The sequence below is a fragment of the Sphaeramia orbicularis genome, chromosome 13 (genome assembly GCF_902148855.1).
Source record: "Sphaeramia orbicularis chromosome 13, fSphaOr1.1, whole genome shotgun sequence".
NCBI classification, from domain to species: domain Eukaryota; kingdom Metazoa; phylum Chordata; class Actinopteri; order Kurtiformes; family Apogonidae; genus Sphaeramia; species Sphaeramia orbicularis.
The window spans coordinates 1,301,403-1,328,649 of NC_043969.1; the positions used below are offsets into that span (position 1 = coordinate 1,301,403).

Genomic DNA, 27,247 nt, shown 5'->3' on the forward strand with positions numbered 1-27,247 from the left:
ATTATTACCAGTCACTGGAGCAATTTGAGTTTCAGTGTCTGTACTTTTGGTGAAAGCTTGGCTCAGTCCAGGTCCATCAGGATTTTCTGGTACCCCTCAGGCTTTTTGGATAGCTCAAGTTGAGTTCGTAGATCAGTCCATAAAGCATCACGCATGCATGGCTGACACTCTGCAGGTTACGGAGAACTTCCACGCCTTCCAGCACAACACCGACATCAGCAAAGCGTCCATCAGAACCATGACCCTCTGCTCGGACTGTATAGATGCCCATGGTCTTCTCTGCAATGTCCTCTGGATTCAGTGTCCTGGAATATAAAGAGAACACAACAATGGGCTGTGTGACCCTAACCTTGACCACCGAAATCTAAGTAGCTCATCCTTAGGCCAACTGAGAGTTAATTTGAAGATATTTCTTTAAGGCACTGTATATATGCGCTCATGAGAATGTGATGAATTCAACTTCAAGGTAACAATGACCTTATGACCTTTGATCACCTCCTAAAGAAAAAAAAAAAAAAAAAAAAAGACAAGGATGCATTTTGTGTTCTTTTTAACATGAGATTATACACAGCCTACTCTCAAATTGTGCACTTTTCTATCAAGGCGACAACTATTAAAAATGTGACAATTATCCTTTAAAGTCGTAGTCTTGTTCTCACATGTTTATGGGTTGATCCTCCACTGAGGGTAAGGTTCTGTGCTTCTTTAAGACGGAGGGATTTCTGGGGAGAATGCAGACACTGCTCTTTTCCCAATGAAGCCTTTGACCTGCCATAAAAAAGTGCAGTTAACAAAACACACTAACAAACAAACTATAAATACACAGATATATAAAAATACACAACCAGCAACCTCCCACTCATTTTGTTCAGAGATCAGTGATGTAAATACGTAGCCAGTAGCTGTTAGAGTCAAATAAGAAACTGTTCATTGATGCAGGGAAAATGGACTGAAGGAAAGGAGGTAAACCTCTCCAACCCCCTTTCCCTCTCTTCTACCCTCCACCATCTCTACTCACCTCCTCTCTCTTTCCAAACCTTCTCACTCATGCCATCCTCTCTCTCTCTCCTTCTTCCCCTCCTCACTGGGATAACAGACTTGATGCACAAGCTCCACTACTTCCTGACAGGAAGATCTTTATTTCCTGTTTATACTATAAGTTTCAGTCATTAATCAGGTGTGCAGTACTACTCTTGAATATTGTGCACTTTTCTAAGGTGACAACAATTAAAAATCTGACAATTATCCTTCAGTGTAGTAGTCTTGTTCTCACATGTTTGAGTTGAGCCTGGGCACACCCAGCATGCACCTGATAAATCACTTCAAACAATAGTATGGTACAGGAAATAAAGATGCAGTCTTCCAGTCAGGAAGTAGTGGAGTGTGTGCATCAAGCCTGTTCAGTCTAAAGCCGACTCACATTGGTTTTACCCCACTCAGGTAAAGCTCACACAGGTCTAAACCAGGGATTAAAGCAAAAATTTTTCATCTGACTGAAAATTTTCTTCTGCTCAAAATCATCGGCCACTTTTAAAAATGATGCAATACGATACTACTATAGCGTACAAGTATATATAGTCAAATTTGGCAATACTGTAAAACACACTGAATGGGAGAGTGTACAGGTGTAGAAGATTAGTAACATGGATAGAAAAAATGTCATGAGTGGTATTGGTGGGGGGTCTGGGGGTCCTCCCCCAGAAAATTTTAAAGCTTCAGGTCAATTTTGGTGCTCTGGTTAATTTCAAAGGGTATGAAAACCTTTGAAGCAAGTGAAAATAATAACTAGAAGAAAATCTTACTGCAAAAAATGAGTGAAAAACTTTTTATTTAACAATTTAGGAACTCCTAAAACATAACTCCAACCCCAAATGCACATGAATTTTGGGGAAAATGTCTGTGTAAACGTAACCCTAACCAACTAATCTTCAGCTTCTCAGATTGATGGCGGATCAGGACTTTTTTTACCATTGGAACCATACAGAATTTTCTTGTGGCAAACCACGCACATGCACGCACCAGGCTGCTTCATTTTTTTGCACCATGATCTAATTGCAGTTCCATCGTCTCCCTTCTCATCAAGCCACGCCCACCTCCATCTATTTTTCACGCATCTCTCAATAGTTCCCACTTCAGCACCTTCCTCTACAAACGTGTCCATGATGTCGTATATGCTAGACAAAATAATCTGTACGTGGTCAAACCTGCGTCCACAACCCCCTCCCACCAATATCATGTTCTCTTTTGATTGGAAGAAATTACGTCAACTGAAACAGAAATTCTATTCCGTTCCAGATCCTCTCTGAGGGGATTTAAAATACAGTGGCTTTGCAAATACCAAGGGTGTTACTCATTCATTCAATGTTATCTTCGTACTGTACCACACAGATACAAATAAGATGCTAAACGGGTCCAAATAAAGCACTTGTGCAGTCGGGCGCGTAACCGTAAGGCCGCGGCGCGCACAGCCGCACGCACGGGAAGGGCACATACACACAAACACACACACTAGTCATAAACCAGAAAGAGGAGATAAGCTATGAACCCAAACATGAAGGTCCATGTAGATCAGTTCTGTCTTCTGTCAGTCATGATAACCGACTGCAAGGCTTAGTTTAGTCCAGTATCAAGCTGTATGACCAAGCTAGCTAAGATGCCGTGAAATAGCTAGCTTGTTATTAGCTATGATGCTAGCAGGCGCCGGTATTGTCCGGTACACGCGACGTGACCAAGATAAAACTGCTTCAAATACTCACGAACTATATGTAGATTTGATCATAAATGAATTGACACTGATGTGATATAAACTGCACGATTAGGACAAATTTGGGGGTAACTGGACGTAGATTACTTACCATCACATGGACGACCGCCTAATCCCACCAGGGCCTGAGTGCTGACGTCCACCGGAAGTGCAGGAAGTCGTTTCCGGTTTCCCCATTTCAAACTTCTCATAACTTCTATGAAAACCAATCACATAAAATTTAAACAAAAGGATCTTGTTTGTTTTACAACTTTTATTATTTAAACCATGTTAGCATGTATTAACTAATTACATTTAATACATTTTACAACTGATTAAATTAGGCAGATTGTAATTAATTTTAATGCAAACATTTAAAGAATATGAGTTTTTAAATAAAATCAAATAGATGTAAATGCATAAAAATGAACTCTGCCATTAATCATTTCTGTGAGTGTAAGTGAATCCCCAAAGGAACTTTGTGTTGGTAAATGACAGTTTTTCAAATGGACAGGATTTCAGTTCTGTTCAACATGTTGATGCTCATATGAACTATGTTTTCAGCTCAAAAATGAACAATTTCAGCACAATTAATGCTATATTTTCATGTCACAAATGGACAAGTTCTATTTGAACTGAATTCACCTGAAAAACAAATCTTCTCTTCTTTTGGATTCCCCAGTTTTTCTTCCCAGATTCTCTCCTCCATATCACATGTTTTATTTGTACAGGTTCAATCTGGAGTATGGTGCTGATCCATCCTGCTTCTGTTCCACCAACACATACATGAAGAATGGCACACAGCACTGTTTACATCAACAGTTTTCTAATAATAAGCATTTTGATAAAGAAATAATTCTATATTGTTCTTTCCTCTTTAGTCTGATGATAAACTATCCAATAAATAATAGTGCTCCTAGTTTTTGCACAGGGATCATTAGTGTAAACGCTGACATGGCTGCAGAGCATCAGTATGATGGGATCCACAACAACCATGTCACATCCGTCCACTGACACATTTAGTGTTTTTGTGTCAGCTGGGATTGTTTTAGATCCACAATATGAACATTTATGAAGAAGAGCACAATTAGCAATAGGAAGTCTAGAAGTTTATTCCTAATAAAGTACTGGGACTGACCAGAGCATCATGGGTAATGTCACGTCCGTCCACCAGCAAAAGTTTTCACATACACGTGCTATTCCAAATCCAATATTTATGAAAATAGAGCTTCCACTGTCAGAGAATATCAGTAGTCTGTGCACAAATGGATTAGCATCATTTACACACACTTCTATGACTTTATGACAACTGTTTTTTTTTTTGTTTTTTTTTTTACAAAAATGGACACTCATTGGACCCCCTCAGGAAATTTTAGCTGTTTAGTAAAAGCCTCAGTAGTGAAATAGAACAAAGTCCTATCACACATCCCACATCATATATCATGTTTTTTGGAGATATTGGACTATTTCCATTGTATAGAACTTTATACTTCCTCTCTGTTCCTCTACTTCTTAGTCAGACATTGGACTTTTCAGAGTTCCTTTTCAGACTCCAGTTTTTCATCCTGTTTCTGTCTCACGTTTCTCCACATGAACTGAACCTTAATGACGTATTCCAACCTGTGAGGACTGATACCACCAACATTTTACAAACAGTGTCATGAAAAGACACTTGGAGCTATTTGTCGGTTTAGTTTTATGTTTAAAGTTAGTGTACCTTGTTTGTTTACTGACTTAGGTTGTTTTTTTTTTTTTACTAATTGTTTATTTTTTGTTTGTTTAATATTTAGAATCTATTTTTTGATTGTTATGGTTATTGTTTTCATTCTTTGCTATTTAGCACCTTTTTGTTTTGTGTTTTCTTATTGGTTTAGACCGTGGGCACCTGGGTATAAACAGGGAGCCCAAAGAAAGACCAGCATGCACCTGGGTGGGCCTATGGTTTTCTATCAGACAGTCAGACAGGATGAGCAGGACAGACAGCACAAAAGGCCTTAGCTGTTGTTTGCCACAAAATCTTGAAAATAAACCACTTGAACTACATCTATGATATGGACATTGTATTTCTGACTGTGTGAACCACAAACCCATGGTGCATCTAGTGGGTATTTGAGTTGTGTTAAAGTCTGAAGTTCAGTCACCTTTAAGTTGATTTAATTTTGATGACAAATAGCCGCTACAGACACAACTGTTGTTAAATATTGGAAGAGCTTTTCCAACTATTACAGCAGCATGAACTACTTCCTTCCTCACCAGTTTACACTTGAACACTAAATGTACAGTTTGTAAATCTACAGTTTGTGGACGCCTTGACAAACACTTCAACTCTGCTCTTTAACCCTCCAGGGTGATGGAAGCATGAGAAAAGAAAAAAGGTTTTGTTTGAGATTCATCAACCATGAAAACCTGGAGATAGGATTAATAGATAGACAGCTTTATCTGTTCAGATACAAACCTGCTTTACTCTTTCTACTTCTAAAACAGATCACTGACCATGATTAGGAATTTCTGTGGAATAAATAGTATAGAGTTTTTTCCAATTGTATTCTATTTTTGGGTATTATTGGGTCCAATATGTTACATAAGGTAAAGTGTAAAGGAATTATTATATCATGGAGGTGAAACAGTGCTGAAAAATATATAACAAATGTGGTTACCATTTTTGATGTGTTATATAAAGGCAAACTGAAAAGTATGGACAGAGCGCTAAGGGTTAAACACTATCTTCCACTACGAAGCACGAGATCAGTGAGGTCCCATCCACTCATGAAATGACATGTACGATTAAAGCAAGCAAACAAAACACAGAAGAACAAGATGAAGTTTAAGCAGTTTATTGAAATAAGTATCAAATCAAATCAGACCAAATATGATCAAATCAGATCAAATCAGATCAAATTAGACCAAATTAGACCAAATCAGATCAAATCAGATCAAATCAGATCAGATCAAATTAGACCAAATCAGATCAAATCAGATCAGATCAAATTAGACCAAATCAGATCAAATCAGATCAGATCAAATTAGACCAAATCAGACCAAATGAAATGAATTTGTTGTAAACTAGACTCTTGAGCTAATCTACAGAAACCCAACAGAATCCTCCAGTAGCAAACACTTAGTGTGAGAGTGGCCAGGAAAAACTTCCTTCTAACAAGGAAGAAAAGCTGGAGCAGAACCAGACTCCTGGAGGATGGTCATCTGCCTTGACCAGTTGGGGTGAAAGAAAGAAAGAAAGAAAGAAAGAGAGAGAGAAAGAAAGAAAGAGAAAGAGAGAGAGAGAAAGAAAGAAAGAGAGAGAGAAAAAGAGAGAGAGCAAGAAAGAGAGAGAGAGAAAGAAAGACAGAGAGAAAGAAAGAGAGAAAGAAAGAAAGAGAGAAAGAAAGAACGAAAGAGAGAAAGAAAGAGAGAGAAAGAAAGAAAGAGAGAGAAAGAAAGAGAGAGAGAAAGAAAGAGAAAGAGAGAGAAAGAGAGAGAGAAAAAGAGAGAGAGAAAGAGAGAGAGAAAGAAAGAGAGAAAGAAAGACAAAGAAAGAAAGAGAGAGAGAAAGAAAGAGAGAGAAAGAAAGAAAGAAAGAGAAAGAGAGAAAGAGAGAGAAAGAAAGAGAGAAAGAAAGAAAGAAAGAAAGAAAGAGAGAGAAAGAAAGAAAGAAAGAAAGAGAGAGAAAGAAAGAAAGAGAAAGAACAAAAGAGAGAAAGAAGAAAGAGAGAGAGAAAGAAAGAGAAAGAGAAAGAAAGAAGAAAGAAAGAGAGACAGAAAGAAAGAGAAAGAGAGAGAGAGAAAGAAAGAGAGAAAGAGAGTAAGAGAGAGAGAGAAAGAAAAAGAAAGAGAGAAAGAAAAAAAAGAACGAACGAAAGAGAGAAAAAGAAAAAGAACAAAAGAGAGAAAGAGAGAGAAAGAAAGAAAGTAAGAAAGAAAGAAAGAAAGAGAGAGAGACAGTAAAAGAAAAAAGACGAATGGGCACCCATGGGTGGAGGGCAGGGGGGGCGCTGCTCCATCCTGGGCACTCAGGGCCTCCAGATAGCCAAAGGCGGAGGGCGGGGGGCGGCCGGGGTCCTTGGGACAGCCACAGGTGCAAGGTGGGGGGCCACTGGGGTCCTGGGCACAGCTGGAGGCGGGAGGCAGGGGGCCACCTGGGTCCTGCGAACAGCCGGAGGCAGAAGGCGGGGGTTCGCCAGGGTCCTCCGTATAGCCGGAGGCGGAAGGCGGGGGGGGCGCCGGGGTCCTCGGGACAGCCAAAGGCGGAAGGCGGGGGGCCGCCGGGGTCCTGGGCACAGCCGGAGGCTGGGGGCACGGGGCCACCTGGGTCCTCCGAACAGCCGGAGGTGGAAGGCGGGGGTTCGCCAGGGTCCTCCGTACAGCCGGAGGCGGAAGGGAGGGGGGCGCCGGGGTCCTTGGGACAGCCAAAGGCAGAAGGCGAGGGGCCGCCGGGGTCCTGGGCACAGCCGGAGGCTGGGGGCAGGGGGCCACCTGGGTCCTCCAAACATCCGGAGGCGGGAGGTGGGGGGCCGCTGGGGTCCTCGGGACAGCCAGAGGCGGAAGGCGGGGGGGCGCCAGGGTCCTTGGGACAGCTGGAGGCGGAAGCCGGGGGGGCGCCGGGGTCCTGGGGACAGCCGGAGGCTGAAGGTGGGCGTTCGCCGCTCTGCTTCGGACGTACTCCTGGTACTTGCGGCTGGAGCGCAGACACCGCAGGAAAGAGCGTATGGGTCGTGGGATGCGGCTCTGCGCTGGACAGCCGGAGGCAGGGGTCTCCTCAGGAATGGGTGACAGAGCCTGAGGCCAACGAAGCAGGGGCCGGGTCCAACCTCGCAGGGTCTGGAAAACACACAAATCAAGTCAGCATTCAACCTTTTCACACTTTTTCATACAAATGACTCATTGTGATTTTTGATCTGTCCTGTTGTACTGCTGCACAGTTAGAGGAAATGGATTTTGGAATAAAGAACGGATTCACAACAAACTGAATGTGGAACAACAGAACTTTCAGAGGCACATCGCACCGAGACACAAGTCCACAAATCCAGCAAGAGACAAACACCAGGAACTACATTTCCTTCAGGAAATGTGGGTGTCCAGTTTGATCTAAAACTTGTCACACTATTTAATCAATCTCTGTTTTTATCAGTTTTACTTCCTTTTGAGTATTATTTACATAAATTCAGTGATTTTGGGTGATTTTTGCTTTGGTGTTTGTCTCAGTTTCATGTACCATTAATTATTCTTCGAAATATACCTCGATTTTATTCAATGTCAGCCTTACTTTGAGTGTGATTAAATAATACGACAAGGTTTACATCAGTTTTTCATCACTTTTACACCTGCTGTAAGTGTTATTTACATAAATTTACTTCAGTTTATCCTAATATCAGTCTTAGTTTCATCTCAGACTTGCCTGATTATTTAATAAATCTCTATTTTTTATCAGTTTTACTTTTCTTCTGAGTATTATTTGGGTAAATTGAGTAATTTTGTATGCAGGTTGATAGATATTTTTAGTAATCAGAGTAGCACACCTATAGTTTTAAATAACCAAATGCAGATCTGATGGGTAGTTTTAGTAATCACTAAAACTTACTAAAAAATTACTGAACTTATAAAAAAGTTACTAAAACTACCCATCAGATCTGCAAATGGTTATTTAAAACTATAAGTGTGCTACTCTGATTACTTAAAATACTCATCAGACCTGCATATTGGTATTTAAAACTATAGGTGTGCTACTCTTTTTACTTAAAATACTCATCAGACCTGCATATTGGTATTTAAAACTATAGGTGTGCTACTCTGATTACTCAAACTACCCATCAGACCTGCATATTGTCATTTGAAATTATAAGTGTGCTACTCTGATTACTCAAAGTACCCATCAGACCTGCATATGGTTATTTAAAACTATAGGTGTGCTACTCTGATTACTCAAATTACCCATCAGACCTGCATATTGGTATTTAAAACTATAGGTGTGCTACTCTTTTTACTTAAAATACTCATCAGACCTGCATATTGGTATTTAAAACTATAGGTGTGGTACTCTGATTACTTAAAATATTCATTAGACCTGCATATTGGTACTTGAAACTTTGGGTACACTACTCTGATTACTAAAACTACCTATCAGACCTGCATATTGTTATTTAAACTATAGGTGTGCTACTCTGATTACTCAAACTACCCATCAGACCTGCATATTGTTATTTAAACTATAGGTGTGCTACTCTGATTACTCAAATTACCCATCAGACCTGCATATGGTTATTTAAAACTATAGGTGTGCTACTCTGATTACTCAAATTACCCATCAGACCTGCATATTGGTATTTAAAACTATAGGTGTGCTACTCTTTTTATTTAAAATACTCATCAGACCTGCATATTGGTATTTAAAACTATAGGTGTGGTACTCTGATTACTTAAAATATTCATTAGACCTGCATATTGGTACTTGAAACTTTGGGTACACTACTCTGATTACTAAAACTACCTATCAGACCTGCATATTGTTATTTAAACTATAGGTGTGCTACTCTGATTACTCAAACTACCCATCAGACCTGCATATTGTTATTTAAACTATAGGTGTGGTACTCTGATTACTTAAAATACTCATCAGACCTGCATATTGTTATTTAAACTATAGGTGTGCTACTCTGATTACTCAAATTACCCATCAGACCTGCATATTGTTATTTAAACTATAGGTGTGCTACTCTGATTACTCAAATTACCCATCAGACCTGCATATTGTTATTTAAAACTATGGGTGTGCTACTCTGATTACTTAAACTACCTATCAGACCTGCATATTGGTATTTAAAACTATATGTGTGCTACTCTGATTACTCAAATTACCCATCAGACCTGCATATGGTTATTTAAACTATAGGTGTGCTACTCTGATTACTCAAAGTACCCATCAGACCTGTATATTGTTATTTAAAACTATAGGTGTGCTACTCTGATTACTTAAACTACCCATCAGACCTGCATATTGTTATTTAAACTATAGGTGTGCTACTCTGATTACTCAAACTACCTATCACACCTGCATATTGGTATTTAAAACTATAGGTGTGGTACTCTGATTACTTAAAATATTCATTAGACCTGCATATTGGTACTTGAAACTTTGGGTACACTACTCTGATTACTTAAACTACTCATCAGACCTGCATACTGGTATTTAAACTATAGGTGTGCTACTCTGATTACTCAAACTACCTATCAGACCTGCATATTGGTATTTAAAACTATATGTGTGCTACTCTGATTACTTAAAATACTCATCAGACCGGCATATTGTTATTTAAAACTATAGGTGTGCTACTCTGATTACTTAAACTACCTATCAGACCTGCATATTGTTATTTAAAACTATAGGTGTGCTACTCTGATTACTTAAACTACCCATCAGACCTGCATATTGTTATTTAAAACTATAGGTGTGCTACTCTGATTACTTAAAATACTCATCAGACCTGCATATTGTTATTTAAAACTATGGGTGTGCTACTCTGATTACTTAAACTACCTATCAGACCTGCATATTGTTATTTAAACTATAGGTGTGCTACTCTGATTACTCAAAGTACCCATCAGACCTGTATATTGTTATTTAAAACTATAGGTGTGCTACTCTGATTACTTAAACTACCCATCAGACCTGCATATTGTTATTTAAACTATAGATGTGGTACTCTGATTACTTAAAATATTCATTAGACCTGCATATTGGTACTTGAAACTTTGGGTACACTACTCTGATTACTTAAACTACTCATCAGACCTGCATACTGGTATTTAAACTATAGGTGTGCTACTCTGATTACTCAAACTACCTATCAGACCTGCATATTGTTATTTAAAACTATAGGTGTGGTACTCTGATTACTCAAACTACCTATCAGACCTGCATATTGTTATTTAAAACTATAGGTGTGCTACTCTGATTACTTAAAATACTCATCAGACCGGCATATTGTTATTTAAAACTATAGGTGTGCTACTCTGATTACTTAAAATACTCATCAGACCGGCATATTGTTATTTAAAACTATAGGTGTGCCACTCTGATTACTCAAATTACCCATCAGACCTGCATATTGTTATTTAAACTATAGGTGTGCTACTCTGATTACTCAAATTACCCATCAGACCTGCATATTGTTATTTAAAACTATAGGTGTGGTACTCTGATTACTTAAAATATTCATTAGACCTGCATATTGGTACTTGAAACTTTGGGTACACTACTCTGATTACTAAAACTACCTATCAGACCTGCATATTGTTATTTAAACTATAGGTGTGCTACTCTGATTACTCAAACTACCCATCAGACCTGCATATTGGTATTTAAAACTATAGGTGTGCTACTCTGATTACTTAAACTACCTATCAGACCTGCATATTGGTATTTAAAACTATAGGTGTGGTACTCTGATTACTTAAAATATTCATTAGACCTGCATATTGGTACTTGAAACTTTGGGTACACTACTCTGATTACTAAAACTACCTATCAGACCTGCATATTGTTATTTAAACTATAGGTGTGCTACTCTGATTACTCAAACTACCCATCAGACCTGCATATTGTTATTTAAACTATAGGTGTGGTACTCTGATTACTTAAAATATTCATTAGACCTGCATATTGGTACTTGAAACTTTGGGTACACTACTCTGATTACTAAAACTACCTATCAGACCTGCATATTGTTATTTAAACTATAGGTGTGCTACTCTGATTACTCAAATTACCCATCAGACCTGCATATTGTTATTTAAACTATAGGTGTGCTACTCTGATTACTCAAATTACCCATCAGACCTGCATATTGTTATTTAAAACTATGGGTGTGCTACTCTGATTACTTAAACTACCTATCAGACCTGCATATTGGTATTTAAAACTATATGTGTGCTACTCTGATTACTCAAATTACCCATCAGACCTGCATATGGTTATTTAAACTATAGGTGTGCTACTCTGATTACTCAAAGTACCCATCAGACCTGTATATTGTTATTTAAAACTATAGGTGTGCTACTCTGATTACTTAAACTACCCATCAGACCTGCATATTGTTATTTAAACTATAGGTGTGCTACTCTGATTACTCAAAGTACCCATCAGACCTGTATATTGTTATTTAAAACTATAGGTGTGCTACTCTGATTACTCAAACTACCTATCACACCTGCATATTGGTATTTAAAACTATAGGTGTGGTACTCTGATTACTTAAAATATTCATTAGACCTGCATATTGGTACTTGAAACTTTGGGTACACTACTCTGATTACTTAAACTACTCATCAGACCTGCATACTGGTATTTAAACTATAGGTGTGCTACTCTGATTACTCAAACTACCTATCAGACCTGCATATTGGTATTTAAAACTATATGTGTGCTACTCTGATTACTTAAAATACTCATCAGACCGGCATATTGTTATTTAAAACTATAGGTGTGCTACTCTGATTACTTAAACTACCTATCAGACCTGCATATTGTTATTTAAAACTATAGGTGTGCTACTCTGATTACTTAAACTACCCATCAGACCTGCATATTGTTATTTAAAACTATAGGTGTGCTACTCTGATTACTTAAAATACTCATCAGACCTGCATATTGTTATTTAAAACTATGGGTGTGCTACTCTGATTACTTAAACTACCTATCAGACCTGCATATTGTTATTTAAACTATAGGTGTGCTACTCTGATTACTCAAAGTACCCATCAGACCTGTATATTGTTATTTAAAACTATAGGTGTGCTACTCTGATTACTTAAACTACCCATCAGACCTGCATATTGTTATTTAAACTATAGATGTGGTACTCTGATTACTTAAAATATTCATTAGACCTGCATATTGGTACTTGAAACTTTGGGTACACTACTCTGATTACTTAAACTACTCATCAGACCTGCATACTGGTATTTAAACTATAGGTGTGCTACTCTGATTACTCAAACTACCTATCAGACCTGCATATTGTTATTTAAAACTATAGGTGTGCTACTCTGATTACTCAAACTACCCATCAGACCTGCATATTGTTATTTAAAACTATACGTGTGCTACTCTGATTACTTAAAATACTCATCAGACCGGCATATTGTTATTTAAAACTATAGGTGTGCTACTCTGATTACTTAAAATACTCATCAGACCGGCATATTGTTATTTAAAACTATAGGTGTGCTACTCTGATTACTTAAACTACCTATCAGACCTGCATATTGGTATTTAAAACTATAGGTGTGCTACTCTGATTACTTAAACTACCTATCAGACCTGTATATTGTTATTTAAAACTATAGGTGTGCTACTCTGATTACTTAAAATACTCATCAGACCTGCATATTGGTATTTAAACTATAGGTGTGCTACTCTGATTACTCAAACTACCCATCAGACCTGCATATTGTTATTTAAACTACAGGTACCCTTCTGTGGTCTTCATATTTCCTGGTTAAGTAGAGTAAACAAACAGATATTAGCATGTTTTGTGCGTACCGGTTTGGTAATCTGATCCAGTCTGACACAGGTTTCCATTAGTTTGTCCTGTTTTCATCCTGTTCTCAGTGTTATCTAGGTGACATGACTGGTATAAAAGGACTGTTGTTCTTACCTTTGCCATGGCGGAAAACTTCCTCCCGGTCGGTCCGGGTCCGGATCCGGGTCCTGGTTCTTCGACGCTGTCTGGTCTTGGTCCTGGTCCTGGTCCTGAAGTTTTTCGTCTGTGGCTCCTTTTGTCGGTGTTTTGTAAGTGTTTTGTCTGTTAGCTTAGTACAGTACTGTCCTACACTGCTACTACTGTGGCTAGCTCACATGGAAAAGGGAAGAAGAAGAACCGTCCACTCTTTACATTCTGTCCAGTAACCTGGCAACGGGGATGCACGCGCATGTTTCAAATGCTGTGTGTGTGTGTGTGTGTGTGTGTGTGTGTGTGTCTGGGGGGGTCTCGGTCGGGTCCGTCCTCCTTATAATACTATGAGGGTATGGGCCGGTGTGGACCTAATGCGGGCTCACCAACCCGGTGCACGCGCGTCAGGTGTGCTGTGTCCAAACTTGTTCGTGTGTGCCTCCATGTTCACCTGTGGTCTCCAAATGTGTTTAAAGCCTGCAGGCCGTCTGCAGCACACTCACCAGTGCTGGTAGTGCAGAGAAAATGCGCTGGGCTTCCGCGCCAACAGTGTGGATCAACAGCACGTGTCCTCTGGTCCTCCATCTTGTCGGCTAAAGCTAGCATGTAGCTGTCAAACATACGGATCCAGGATTCAAAAGGAACCGTGGGCACACCCGGAGTCTGGAAAAACGCCGGAGGTGGCGATATCCCGAACAAAGCCATACCTCGTCGCTAATATGTTGTGTTGTACAGAAGGAAAACAGACAGGAAGGCCGAAGGAGCAGAGGAGGACATGTATGTTTACTCCAGTCAACAGTCACCTGCAGATCACCTACAGCAGATATGTGCTCATATGCGACACCTACTGGTAGAAAGATGGAACAGCAGATATAGCACTGCACCACAGGTTCAGAAGAACATGTTCCATCGCATTGTTTTTTTCAGGTCTAAACAGGAATAAAAACACTCAGGAAAAAAAAAGTCTTGATTAAGTTTGTCATAATTCATCATGAAAGGGTTAAAGCAGTGTTTGTTTTTTAGCACCGCTGTTTTCCATTCACATCCTCCCAAACTGAAATCAGCTTCAAACACATGAACTTCAAACACACACAAAGTGACTGAAAAAGCAGGAGTGTGTTCACAGAGTTGAATGGAAGTGTGGACGGCAGCAGCGCTAACTAAGACGTCTGGAAATAAATGTTGGATGGGACGAAGTTTCACAAATCTAGACTGAAATATTTGGTGACAGTGGTCTGCAGCGCTGCTTGTTCCAGCTTATTTCAGTGTTTTTCCTCAAAACACCACTTGATTTCATATGATATACCTGCATGTTTTCATGCAGCTTTTCAGCTCTGTGTGTGGAACAGTCCGTTCATGGGAAAATGATGTTTTTCAGGTTGATGAATGACATCTATAGCATGTTGGAGAAAAGTATGTTATTGCAATGGAAATGTAATGTGTGCACAAAGTTAGATGAACAACTGAAACCATTTTCTTTGGGATAATAATTCAAGCATTTCTGAGTCTGGAACGGCCCCTGAACCAAACTAAAGAAGCCCTTCTGCCAACACAGAACCACTATATGTACTGTACAGCAGGTTTCCTCTGGTCACCTTGAACCCTTTCATGCATAGTGGTCACTATACTGGACAGTTGTTCTCCAGCTGTTCTCTTGTATGTTCATGGCTTTAGTTGTTTTAGTTCCATATCCTCCTGAGACCCAGCAATGCTTTTGTCCTCTGTAGGGACAAAGGTTTGACACTTTTAATAAATAAAAATACTGTTCATTGCAAAGGACATTCCATTAAAAACTAAATCAATGAAAATCATTTTTAAAATGTATCTGAAAAAACTTGCATTTTGCAGTTTCCAATCAAGATGACTGTTTAATGTAAAAAAGCTAAAGATTTTCACTTTCCTGGATCTGAAGAGGATTTCATCCAACACAGTGGACGCTCATGCATCATCTACACTGATATTCAGACCAGTACTGTAACCAGGCCCGGACTGGCTAATCGGGAGGACCGGGACAATTCCCGGTGGGCCGGTATAATATTTGGGCCGCGAGGGCCGGAGTTCACTTTAAATATGTATTTAATATTTTATTTATTTATTTTTTGGGGGCCGGTGTTCAGTCATAGCACTGAGTTGATCACGTAATCTACAGCCGCTGTTCCTGGGCCCCACCCCCTCTGCTAGCAAACTGTTTGTTTTCTTCCTGTTTTTTTTGCGGACACACCGTGACCTGGCGTAACATGTCCTTGCATACGGTTAGTAGCTCTATACTGTAGCTGTGGAGCTTTTATGATCTGTGCTCTGTAGGCTATGTCGATGCTCAGCTGTGTTTGCTGTTTGAAACATGGATAATAGAAAGAGCAAAGGTGGTGTAGAGAAGACAAGAATTAAAAAGAGGAAAGCTCTGGAAGCAAACGCAGCCAAATGTGACAAAATCTGCAACTTTGTCACAAAAACGACCTCCCGTTTGAAAACTAATAAGGACGATGAACCGGGTAAACCACCTTTCAAGCTAGTTAATTATCGAGTCAATGAATTGTGTGGCATTGTGGCGTGTAACATAACGTTATGTCATTTAAATAATAGTGTGATACGACGCCACGAAAGTGGGAAACTTTGTCTTGTAGCTCCTCAGAGTCAGAAAGAACATCCAGCAGCAGACAGCAGCCATGAGCACCACAAGTCCAGAGTGGGCAGGTAGGACTGCTCAGAGAGGGAAGATTATTAATAAATAGGCTCCAATGAAGAGTATGGTGTAGGCCTGTTCAGTATGAAAGGTATCTGAGATGCTCCAGGATTCAGCACTACATGAATGAAACTGACACCAAGGCTTTGAAAATAGAAGATTTGTGCTGAGAATTCTGAGCATTTTTAAAATGTGCTTTAGTGTCAGAAGCAGAGCCAGGAGCCAGTAGTGATGAGGGGATTGTTCCTGTCAGGATGGAAGGAGAAGGTGAGCTGTTGGAACAGACTGTGTGAACAAGCAGTAGTTCTCCTGAAACCACTTTCTAGACCCAAATGATAGTCCTGACCTATTTTAATTTTTATTATTAAAAGTGAGACAGTAAATACACAAAGCCCACAACTGAAAGGCAATAGCATAAAGTAATATTAAATAAAGCTGCATATTTAGCCAGTGTAAAGATCTGAACTGGTTCAGTAAGTCCAAATGTCTGTAGATATTATTTTTTATTGTGATACAGGTGCAGGTGAGTCTAGAGAAACTGGAGGAAGTGTGAAAGGGAGAGCAGAGTCTACTGATGACAGAGGAGCAGCTCAGCAGCACAACCCTGAACCACTAGGCACAAAGGAGACAGATGAAGAGGAGCCTGTTGTTAGCTTTGATTGCTTTGCTCACCCTCAGTCACAGGATACACATATTTTTCTGATCATCCTCATCAAACCCCTAATATCACTGAACCAAAAATTTTCAATAGCATCGATGGAACAAACCGCAAGTAAGTTGTGATGGAAATCTTTTGTTGCAGAGGATACAATGATGATAGTTATTAGAAAGTGCAGCAAGCTTTTTTTTTTTTTTTTTAATTTTTAATATTTTTATACTTTCATTTCAAACATTGTAAAGGTTTGAAAAATGTTAACACTTATAAGAACAAAAATATAGATTCTGTTATTGTTGTGTTGTGAGGAATAATAATGTTGGAGATGTCAATGTGCACTCACTTTTGAAATAAATCCACATTGTGAAGCAACCTTTACTTGCGCTGAATTGGAAATATTTTAGAAAATACACTGAATTAGAAGGCTTTGCAGAACAGTGTGTAGACCTAACATGTAAGGTTAGAATTGCATGATTTTAATAATAATCGGTCGTGATCTAAAGTGGGCCGGTCTGAGGTATGAAACTCCAGGGCTGAAAATGAGTCTCAGTCCGGCCCTGACTGTAACTGCGCTGTTCTTGATAAACCTGGTCTGCACTAACATGTTTGAGTCTAAATCAACAGCTAATTTTCTCAAAAAAGAAGTTTTTGGGTTTTTTTATGTATTATCTCCATGAAATGAGTAAAATCTAGTGTTAGAGTATGATAAAATGTGAGAAAACATCAGATTAGGTGTATTACAAATGTTTTTATTTCATAGTTTTCACAGTTTATCACTTTCTGATGATGGTTTTAAATATATGTGTCTTTGCTGCAAAAATTGAACACATGGTGTCCAGCTGAGTGGAATTTTTTGTAACTCCATGAAAAATAGATTCATAAAAATATTCAGTCGCATTGTTTTTTTTTGTTTGTTTGTTTTTTGTTTTTTTTCATGCCTAAATAGGAATAAAAACACTCAGGAAAAAAATCTTGATTAAGGTTCTCATAATTCATGCATGAAAGGGTTAATTATCAGCACTTGAATGTGAACTCAGCTGAACCTGGGAACTGGGAACAATTTTTGAAGAAATTTTTGAAGCAAAGAAACATTTACAACCCAACATCAGAAAGTGATAAACTGTGTGAAAACTATGAAATAAAAACATTTTTCATGCAGCTAATCTGATGTTTTCTCACATGTGAACATACTCTAATACTAGTTAGTACTCACTTCATGGAGATGATATGAAAAAAAATCTTTTTCATTAAAAAACTGTTAATTACAGTCTAATAGCAATTAGCTATTGATTTCCACCCAAACATGTTAGTGCAGATCAGGTTTATCAAGAACAGCAAAGTTACAGTAATGGTCTGAATGTCAGTGTATTATGGGATGGTGCATAAGTGTCCACTGTGTTGGCTGATATGGAACTAAAACAACAAAACCCATGAATATACCAGAGAACAGCTGCAGAAGAACTGTCCACTGGAGTGACCAGTATGCATGAAAGGGTTAATTTTACAAAACAGTTTATTCCTGTGAACATCTGATGGCTGACCACTTGCATCCAAACTTCAGGGTCAGCTTGACCTCATCACAACAGGTCACTTGTGGAGGATTGGGTCCCATTGAGGAGGTCACTGAGGGACTGGAGATTCTGTGTTATCAGGTAAAAACAAACCACTGTTGTTTCTTGTATCCTTTTTGTCTTTGCCAAACAGTTCTTGGGTCTTCACTTCATGCTGTTTTTGGTTTCATTCACAGCTCAGACCAGAGTCCAGGCAATAACACACTAGATTTTTGGGACCTTTGTGGTCATTTATTACCGGGCTCAGACTGGAGCTGGAAAAAACTTCCTATTCAAGGTGAGTAAAAGAGACACTATTTGAAAAAATGTTTGGAAGCCTCTGAATACCTGTGGAATGAACTGTGATATGGAAATAAGTCTGTTCAAGGAAAAAGAGTGGAAACACCAACATACATCTGCACCGGCTCTTTCCTGTCGGTTCTTGTTGGAGAAGAAAAGTGCGTCCACATGAAGGTGTACTGGACACTGCCCTGCTGTGGAGGAGGAGCAGTGCTGGTGGAGGAACAGGAGAACCAGACTCAAACTGAACCCATCCAACCTTTGGAATGTGACCACAGGAAACTCACCAGCACCTCTGGATTTGAATACACACTGTTTGGCTTCTTTCATATCAAGAAAAGAAAGAATTCTTTCAGATCAGCATGTTCATTATACTAGCAGACAGTAGAGACAGGACTGAAAAGTTCAACATAATGAAAAACCACAAAAAAAACATCAAATTTACTATTTAACAAATCTACTGCATGCTTTTAAAATACATTAAATATATTTTATCTTTGAGCTGCTCATCTTGCCAGTGCTTATTTGTCATTGATGGATTGTTCAGATATTTCATGGTTCAGTTTCTTGAATTTCAGTGAAACGTCTGTTAAAGTTTGACCACAAACTAAAGAGAAATCATCTCCTGGAATAACTCAGTGAAGCCTTTCAGTTTGGGTGCTTCCACAAATGAGTCCAGTTTTCTGTTTTGGCTAAAATGTGCTTAGAGGTCTTATTTGTGTCTTTGTGCATAAGAAATCGATCTACACTCACAGAAATATTTAACCCCAACTTTGAAGATTTATGTAATTTTTTTACATGACAAATTCCCATTTACTTTTTTTTTAGATAATTCTGACACAAACCTACCAAATAAACCTTACATAATGCATATGCATTTTACTGCCCTCGCATCCAGTCTCTTCTTTTCGTATGCTAGACAGCTAGCTAACACGTGTGATGTAGGCTCCAATGATGACAAGATAGTCCTTTTCTCTTGTTTATTGTCTTCCGACATCACTTTTAGAACGTGTAAAAAGACAAATGATGTCCAAGGCCACACATGTTGAGACAAAAGTACTATGTTCTGCACAAACCCGCTTCATTACATTCCCGTCATGCAGTATTCCCCGCACATGCGCTGAACACTCTGTGTAAAAACTCAAAAACACTATTTATTTTCACCACAAGAGGGCACCAAACCATTACAAATGAACACAGTTATAAAACAGCAGCTAACTTAAATGTACAGGCAGAATATGCATAGTGGAATAAAGCCTATTTATTTGAAATGCATAATCCTCAGGTTTATGTATATAGCATTAATAAAGTATAATTATTCTAAATCAATAATAATGAGAGTATTTATTTAAGATACATAGAGTTTATTGTTTGAATTGCATCATAATCAGGTTATCTATAGAAGATAAATAGCATATTTGTTTGAATTACATGTTATTTATGCTTATGTAATAAACCAAATTAATTCAAATGTATCACATTTATGTCATATTTTCCATTCAGTACAAACAATCTTAATGATGCATAAGAACAATCAGACCTCCAAATGAAAAAAGAAAAAAAAATTTTTTTACAGATACACATTTATCAAACAGCTATTTCCCTGAAGCACCCTTTAAGAACTAAGGGATCATTGAAACACAAGATCCTGTCTGGGAAAAAGGGGGGAATAAAAGAAGAAAAATCAGGTAGGGGCTGTGTAAGTGCATTATTACCAGTCACTGGAGCAATTTGAGTTTCAGTGTCTGTACTTTTGGTGAAAGCTTGGCTCAGTCCAGGTCCATCAGGATTTTCTGGTACCCCTCAGGCTTTTTGGATAGCTCAAGTTGAGTTCGTAGATCAGTCCATAAAGCATCACGCATGCATGGCTGACACTCTGCAGGTTACGGAGAACTTCCACACCTTCCAGCACAACACCGACATCAGCAAAGCATCCATCAGAACCATGACCCTCTGCTCGGACTGTATAGATGCCCATGGTCTTCTCTGCAATGTCCTCTGGATTCAGTGTCCTGGAATATAAAGAGAACACAACAATGGGCTGTGTGACCCTAACCTTGACCACCGAAATCTAAGTAGCTCATCCTTAGGCCAACTGAGAGTTAATTTGAAGATATTTCTTTAAGGCACTGTATATATGCGCTCATGAGAATGTGATGAATTCAACTTCAAGGTAACAATGACCTTATGACCTTTGATCACCTCCTAAAGAAAAAAAAAAAAAAAAAAAAAGACAAGGATGCATTTTGTGTTCTTTTTAACATGAGATTATACACAGCCTACTCTCAAATTGTGCACTTTTCTATCAAGGCGACAACTATTAAAAATGTGACAATTATCCTTTAAAGTAGTAGTCTTGTTCTCACATGTTTATGGGTTGATCCTCCACTGAGGGTAAGGTTCTGTGCTTCTTTAAGACGGAGGGATTTCTGGGGAGAATGCAGACACTGCTCTTTTCCCAATGAAGCCTTTGACCTGCCGTAAAAAAGTGCAGTTAACAAAACACACTAACAAACAAACTATAAATACACAGATATATTAAAATACACAACCAGCAACCTCCCACTCATTTTGTTCAGAGATCAGTGATGTAAATACGTAGCCAGTAGCTGTTAGAGTCAAATAAGAAACTGTTCATTGATGCAGGGAAAATGGACTGAAGGAAAGGAGGTAAACCTCTCCAACCCCCTTTCCCTCTCTTCTACCCTCCACCATCTCTACTCACCTCCTCTCTCTTTCCAAACCTTCTCACTCATGCCATCCTCTCTCTCTCTCCTTCTTCCCTTCCTCACTGGGATAACAGACTTGATGCACAAGCTCCACTACTTCCTGACAGGAAGATCTTTATTTCCTGTTTATACTATAAGTTTCAGTCATTAATCAGGTGTGCAGTACTACTCTTGAATATTGTGCACTTTTCTAAGGTGACAACAATTAAAAATCTGACAATTATCCTTCAGTGTAGTAGTCTTGTTCTCACATGTTTGAGTTGAGCCTGGGCACACCCAGCATGCACCTGATAAATCACTTCAAACAATAGTATGGTACAGGAAATAAAGATGCAGTCTTCCAGTCAGGAAGTAGTGGAGTGTGTGCATCAAAAATTTTCTTCTGCTCAAAATCATTGGCCACTTTTAAAAATGATGCAATACGATACTACTATAGCGTACAAGTATATATAGTCAAATTTGGCAATACTGTAAAACACACTGAATGGGAGAGTGTACAGGTGTAGAAGATTAGTAACATGGATAGAAAAAATGTCATGAGTGGTATTGGTGGGGGGTCTGGGGGTCCTCCCCCAGAAAATTTTTAAAGCTTCAGGTCAATTTTGGTGCTCTGGTTAATTTCAAAGGGTATGAAAACCTTTGAAGCAAGTGAAAATAATAACTAGAAGAAAATCTTACTGCAAAAAATGAGTGAAAAACTTTTTATTTAACAATTTAGGAACTCCTAAAACATAACTCCAACCCCAAATGCACATGAATTTTGGGGAAAATGTCTGTGTAAACGTAACCCTAACCAACTAATCTTCAGCTTCTCAGATTGATGGCGGATCAGGACTTTTTTACCATTGGAACCATACAGAATTTTCTTGTGGCAAACTCTGCACATGCACGCACCAGGCTGCTTCATTTTTTTGCACCATGATCTAATTGCAGTTCCATCGTCTCCCTTCTCATCAAGCCACGCCCACCTCCATCTATTTTTCACACATCTCTCAATAGTTCCCACTTCAGCACCTTCCTCTACAAACGTGTCCATGATGTCGTATATGCTAGACAAAATAATCTGTACGTGGTCAAACCTGCGTCCACAACCCCCTCCCACCAATATCATGTTCTCTTTTGATTGGAAGAAATTACGTCAACTGAAACAGAAATTCTATTCCGTTCCAGATCCTCTCTGAGGGGATTTAAAATACAGTGGCTTTGCAAATACCAAGGGTGTTACTCATTCATTCAATGTTATCTTCGTACTGTACCACACAGATACAAATAAGATGCTAAACGGGTCCAAATAAAGCACTTGTGCAGTCGGGCGCGTAACCGCGTAAGGCCGCGGCGCGCACAGCCGCACGCACGGGAAGGGCACATACACACAAACACACACACTAGTCATAAACCAGAAAGAGGAGATAAGCTATGAACCCAAACATGAAGGTCCATGTAGATCAGTTCTGTCTTCTGTCAGTCATGATAACCGACTGCAAGGCTTAGTTTAGTCCAGTATCAAGCTGTATGACCAAGCTAGCTAAAATGCCGTGAAATAGCTAGCTTGTTATTAGCTATGATGCTAGCAGGCGCCGGTATTGTCCGGTACACGCGACGTGACCAAGATAAAACTGCTTCAAATACTCACGAACTATATGTAGATTTGATCATAAATGAATTGACATTGATGTGATATAAACTGCACGATTTAGACACATTTGGAGCTAACTGGACGTAGATTACTTACCATCACATGGACGACCGCCTAATCCCACCAGGGCCTGAGTGCTGACGTCCACCGGAAGTGCAGGAAGTCGTTTCCGGTTTCCCCATTTCAAACTTCTCATAACTTCTATGAAAACCAATCACATAAAATTTAAACAAAAGGATCTTGTTTGCTTTACAACTTTTATTATTTAAACCATGTTAGCATGTATTAACTAATTACATTTAATACATTTTACAACTGATTAAATTAGGCAGATTGTAATTAATTTTAATGCAAACATTTAAAGAATATGAGTTTTTAAAGAAAATCAAATAGATGTAAATGCATAAAAATTAACTCTGCCATGAATCATTTCTGTGAGTGTAAGTGAATCCAAAGGAACTTTGTGTTGGTAAACGACAGTTTTTCAAATGGACAGGATTTCAGTTCTGTTCAACATGTTGATGCTCATATGAACTATGTTTTCAGCTCAAAAATGAACAATTTCAGCACAATTAATGCTAGATTTTCATGTCACAAATGGACAAGTTCTATTTGAACTGAATTTACTTGAAAAACCAATCTTCTATTCTTTTGGATTCCCCAGTTTTTCTTCCCAGATTCTCTCCTCCATATCACGTTTTATTTGTACAGGTTCAATCTGGAGTATGGTGCTGATCCATCCTGCTTCTGTTCCACCAATACATACATGAAGAATGGCACACAGCACTGTTTACATCAACACTTTTACAATAAGAAGCATTTTTATAAAGAAATAACAATTCTATATTGTTCTTTCCTCTTTAGTGTGATGATAAACTATCCAATAAATAATAGTGCTCCTAGTTTTTGCACAGGGATCATTAGTGTAAACGCTGACATGGCTGCAGAGCATCAGTATGATGGGATCCACAACACAATGAGCAGGACAGACAGCACAAAAGGCCTTAGCTGTTGTTTGCCACAAAATCTTGAAAATAAACCACTTGAACTACATCTATGATATGGACATTGTATTTCTGACTGTGTGAACCACAAACCCATGGTGCATCTAGTGGGTATTTGAGTTGTGTTAAAGTCTGAAGTTCAGTCACCTTTAAGCTGATTTAATTTTGATGGCAAATAGCTGCTACAGACACAACTGTTGTTAAATATTGGAAGAGCTTTTCCAACTATTACAGCAGCATGAACTACTTCCTTCCTCACCAGTTTACACTTGAACACTAAATGTACAGTTTGTAAATCTACAGTTTGTGGACGCCTTGACAAACACTTCAACTCTGCTCTTTAACCCTCCAGGGTGATGGAAGCATGAGAAAAGAAAAAAGGTTTTGTTTGAGATTCATCAACCATGAAAACCTGGAGATAGGATTAATAGATAGACAGCTTTATCTGTTCAGATACAAACCTGCTTTACTCTTTCTACTTCTAAAACAGATCACTGACCATGATTAGGAATTTCTGTGGAATAAATAGTATAGAGTTTTTTCCAATTGTATTCTATTTTTGGGTATTATTGGGTCCAATATGTTACATAAGGTAAAGTGTAAAGGAATTATTATATCATGGAGGTGAAACAGTGCTGAAAAATATATAACAAATGTGGTTACCATTTTGATGTGTTATATAAAGGCAAACTGAAAAGTATGGACAGAGCGCTAAGGGTTAAACACTATCTTCCACTACGAAGCACGAGATCAGTGAGGTCCCATCCACTCATGAAATGACATGTACGATTAAAGCAAGCAAACAAAACACAGAAGAACAAGATGAAGTTTAAGCAGTTTATTGAAATAAGTATCAAATCAAATTAGACCAAATCAGATCAGATAAAATCAAATCAGACCAAATTAGACCAAATCAGATCAAATCAGATCAGATCAAATAAAACCAAATCAGATCAAATTAGACCAAATCAGATCAAATCAGATCAGATTAAATTAGACCAAATCAGATCAAATCAGATCAAATTAGACCAAATCAGATCAAATCAGATCAGATTAAATTAGACCAAATCAGATCAAATCAGATCAAATTAGACCAAATCAGATCAAATCAGATCAGATCAAATTAGACCAAATCAGACCAAATGAAATTAATTTGTTGTAAACTAGACTCTTGAGCTAATCTACAGAAACCCAACAGAATCCTCCAGGAGCAAACACTTAGTGTGAGAGTGGCCAGGAAAAACTTCCTTCTAACAAGGAAGAAAAGCTGGAGCAGAACCAGACTCCTGGAGGATGGTCATCTGCCTTGACCAGTTGGGGTGAAAGAAAGAAAGAGAGAGAGACAAAGAAAGAAAGAAAGAGAGAGAGAGAGAGAGAGAAAGAAAGAAAGAGAGAGAGACAGAGAGAGAAAGAAAGAAAGAAAGAAAGAGAGAGAGAGAAAAAGGGAGAGAGAAAAAGAGGGAGAGCAAGAAAGAGAAAGAGCAAAAAAGAGAGAGAGAAAGAAAAAGAGAAAGAGAGAAAGAAAGAGAGAGAGAAAGAAAGAGAGAGAAAGAAAGAAAGATAGAAAGAAAGAAAGCAAGAGAGAGAGAGAGAGAAAGAAAGAAAGAGAAAGAATGAAGGAGAGAAAGAAAGAGAAAGAAAAAGAAAGAAAGAGAGAGAGAAAGAAAGAAAGAGAAAGAGAGAGAAAGAAAGAGAGAAAGAGAGTAAGAGAGAAAGAAAGAGAGAGAAAAAGAGGGAGAGAGAAAGAGAGAGAGCAAGAAAGAGAGAGAGAGAGAGAAAGAGAGAAAGAAAGAGAGAGAAAGAAAGAAAGAGAGCAAGAAAGAGAGAGAGAGAGAAAGAAAGAAAGAAAGAAAGAGAGAGCAAGAAAGAGAGAGAAAGAAAGAAAGAGAAAGAAAGAAAGAGAGAAAGAAAGAGAGAGAGAGAAAGAAAGAGTAAGCGAGAGAGAGAGAAAGAAAGAGAGAGAGAAAGAAAGAAAGAAAGAGAGAGAAAGAAAAAGAGAAAGAAAGAGAGAATGAGCGAGAGAGAAAGAAAGAAAGCAAGAGAGAGAGAGAGAGAGAAAGAAACACAGAGAGAGAAAGAAAGAACGAAAGAGAGAAAGAAAGAGAGAGAAAGAGATAGAAAGAGAAAGAGAAAGAAAGAAAGAAAAAGAGAAAGAAAGAGAGAAAGAAAGAAAGAACGAACGAAAGAGAGAAAAAGAACGAAAGAGAGAAAGAACAAGAGAAAGAGAGAGAAAGAAAAAAAGAGAGAGAGAGAGACGGTAAAAGAAAAGAGACGGAGGGCCACCAATGGGTGGCGGGCAGGGGGGTGCTGCTCCATCCTGGGCACTCAGGGCCTCCATACAGCCAAAGGCGCAAGGCGGGGGTCCGCCGGGGTCCTTGGGACAGCCAGAGGTGGAAGGTGGGGGGCCGCTGGGGTCCTGGGCACAGCTGGAGGTGGGGGGCAGGGGGCCACCTGGGTCCTGCGAACAGCCGTAGGCGGAAGGCGGGGGTTCGCCAGGGTCCTCCGTACAGCCGGAGGCGGAAGGCGGGGGGCCGCCGGGGTCCTCGGGACAGCCAGAGGTGGAAGGTGGGGGGCCACCAGGGTCCTGGGCACAGCCGGAGGCGGGGGGCAGGGGGCCACCTGGGTCGTCCGAACAGCCGGAGGCGGAAGGCGGGGTTTCGCCAGGGTCCTCCGTACAGCCGGAGGCGGAAGGCGGGGGGCCACCGGGGTCCTCGGGACAGCCAAAGGCGGAAGGCGGGGGGCCGCCGGGGTCCTTGGCACAGCCGGAGGCTGGGGGCAGGGGGCCACCTGGGTCCTCCGAACAGCCGGAGGCGGAAGGCGGGGGTTCGCCAGGGTCCTCCGAACAGCCGGAGGCAGGAGGTGGGGGGCCGCTGGGGTCCTCGGGACAGCCGGAGGCGGGAGGTGGGGGGGTGCCGGGGTCCTTGGGACAGCCAGAGGCGGAAGGCGGGGGGGCGCCGGGGTCCTTGGGACAGCCGGTGGCGGAAGGCGGGGGGGCGCCGGGGTCCTGGGGACAGCCGGAGGCTGAAGGTGGGCGTTCGCCGCTCTGCTTCGGACGTACTCCTGGTACTTGCGGCTGGAGCGCAGACACCGCAGGAAAGAGCGTATGGGTCGTGGGATGCGGCTCTGCGCTGGACAGCCGGAGGCAGGGGTCTCCTCAGGAATGGGTGACAGAGCCTGAGGCCAACGAAGCAGGGGCCGGGTCCAACCTCGCAGGGTCTGGAAAACACACAAATCAAGTCAGTATTCAACCTTTTCACACTTTTTCATACAAATGACTCATTGT

The 27,247-nt window shown here is 39.7% G+C and overlaps 1 long non-coding RNA gene across 1 annotated transcript; it reads right to left on the bottom strand.

The window, feature by feature from the left end:
- Positions 1-95: 95 nt before the first annotated feature.
- LOC115432065 (uncharacterized) lies at positions 96-21,028 on the bottom strand. The gene is made up of 3 exons (XR_003937162.1): positions 20,962-21,028; positions 20,517-20,607; positions 96-244 (listed from the first exon to the last, which is right to left on the bottom strand). It is a non-coding gene; the product is annotated as an uncharacterized LOC115432065 (long non-coding RNA).
- Positions 21,029-27,247: the final 6,219 nt, after the last annotated feature.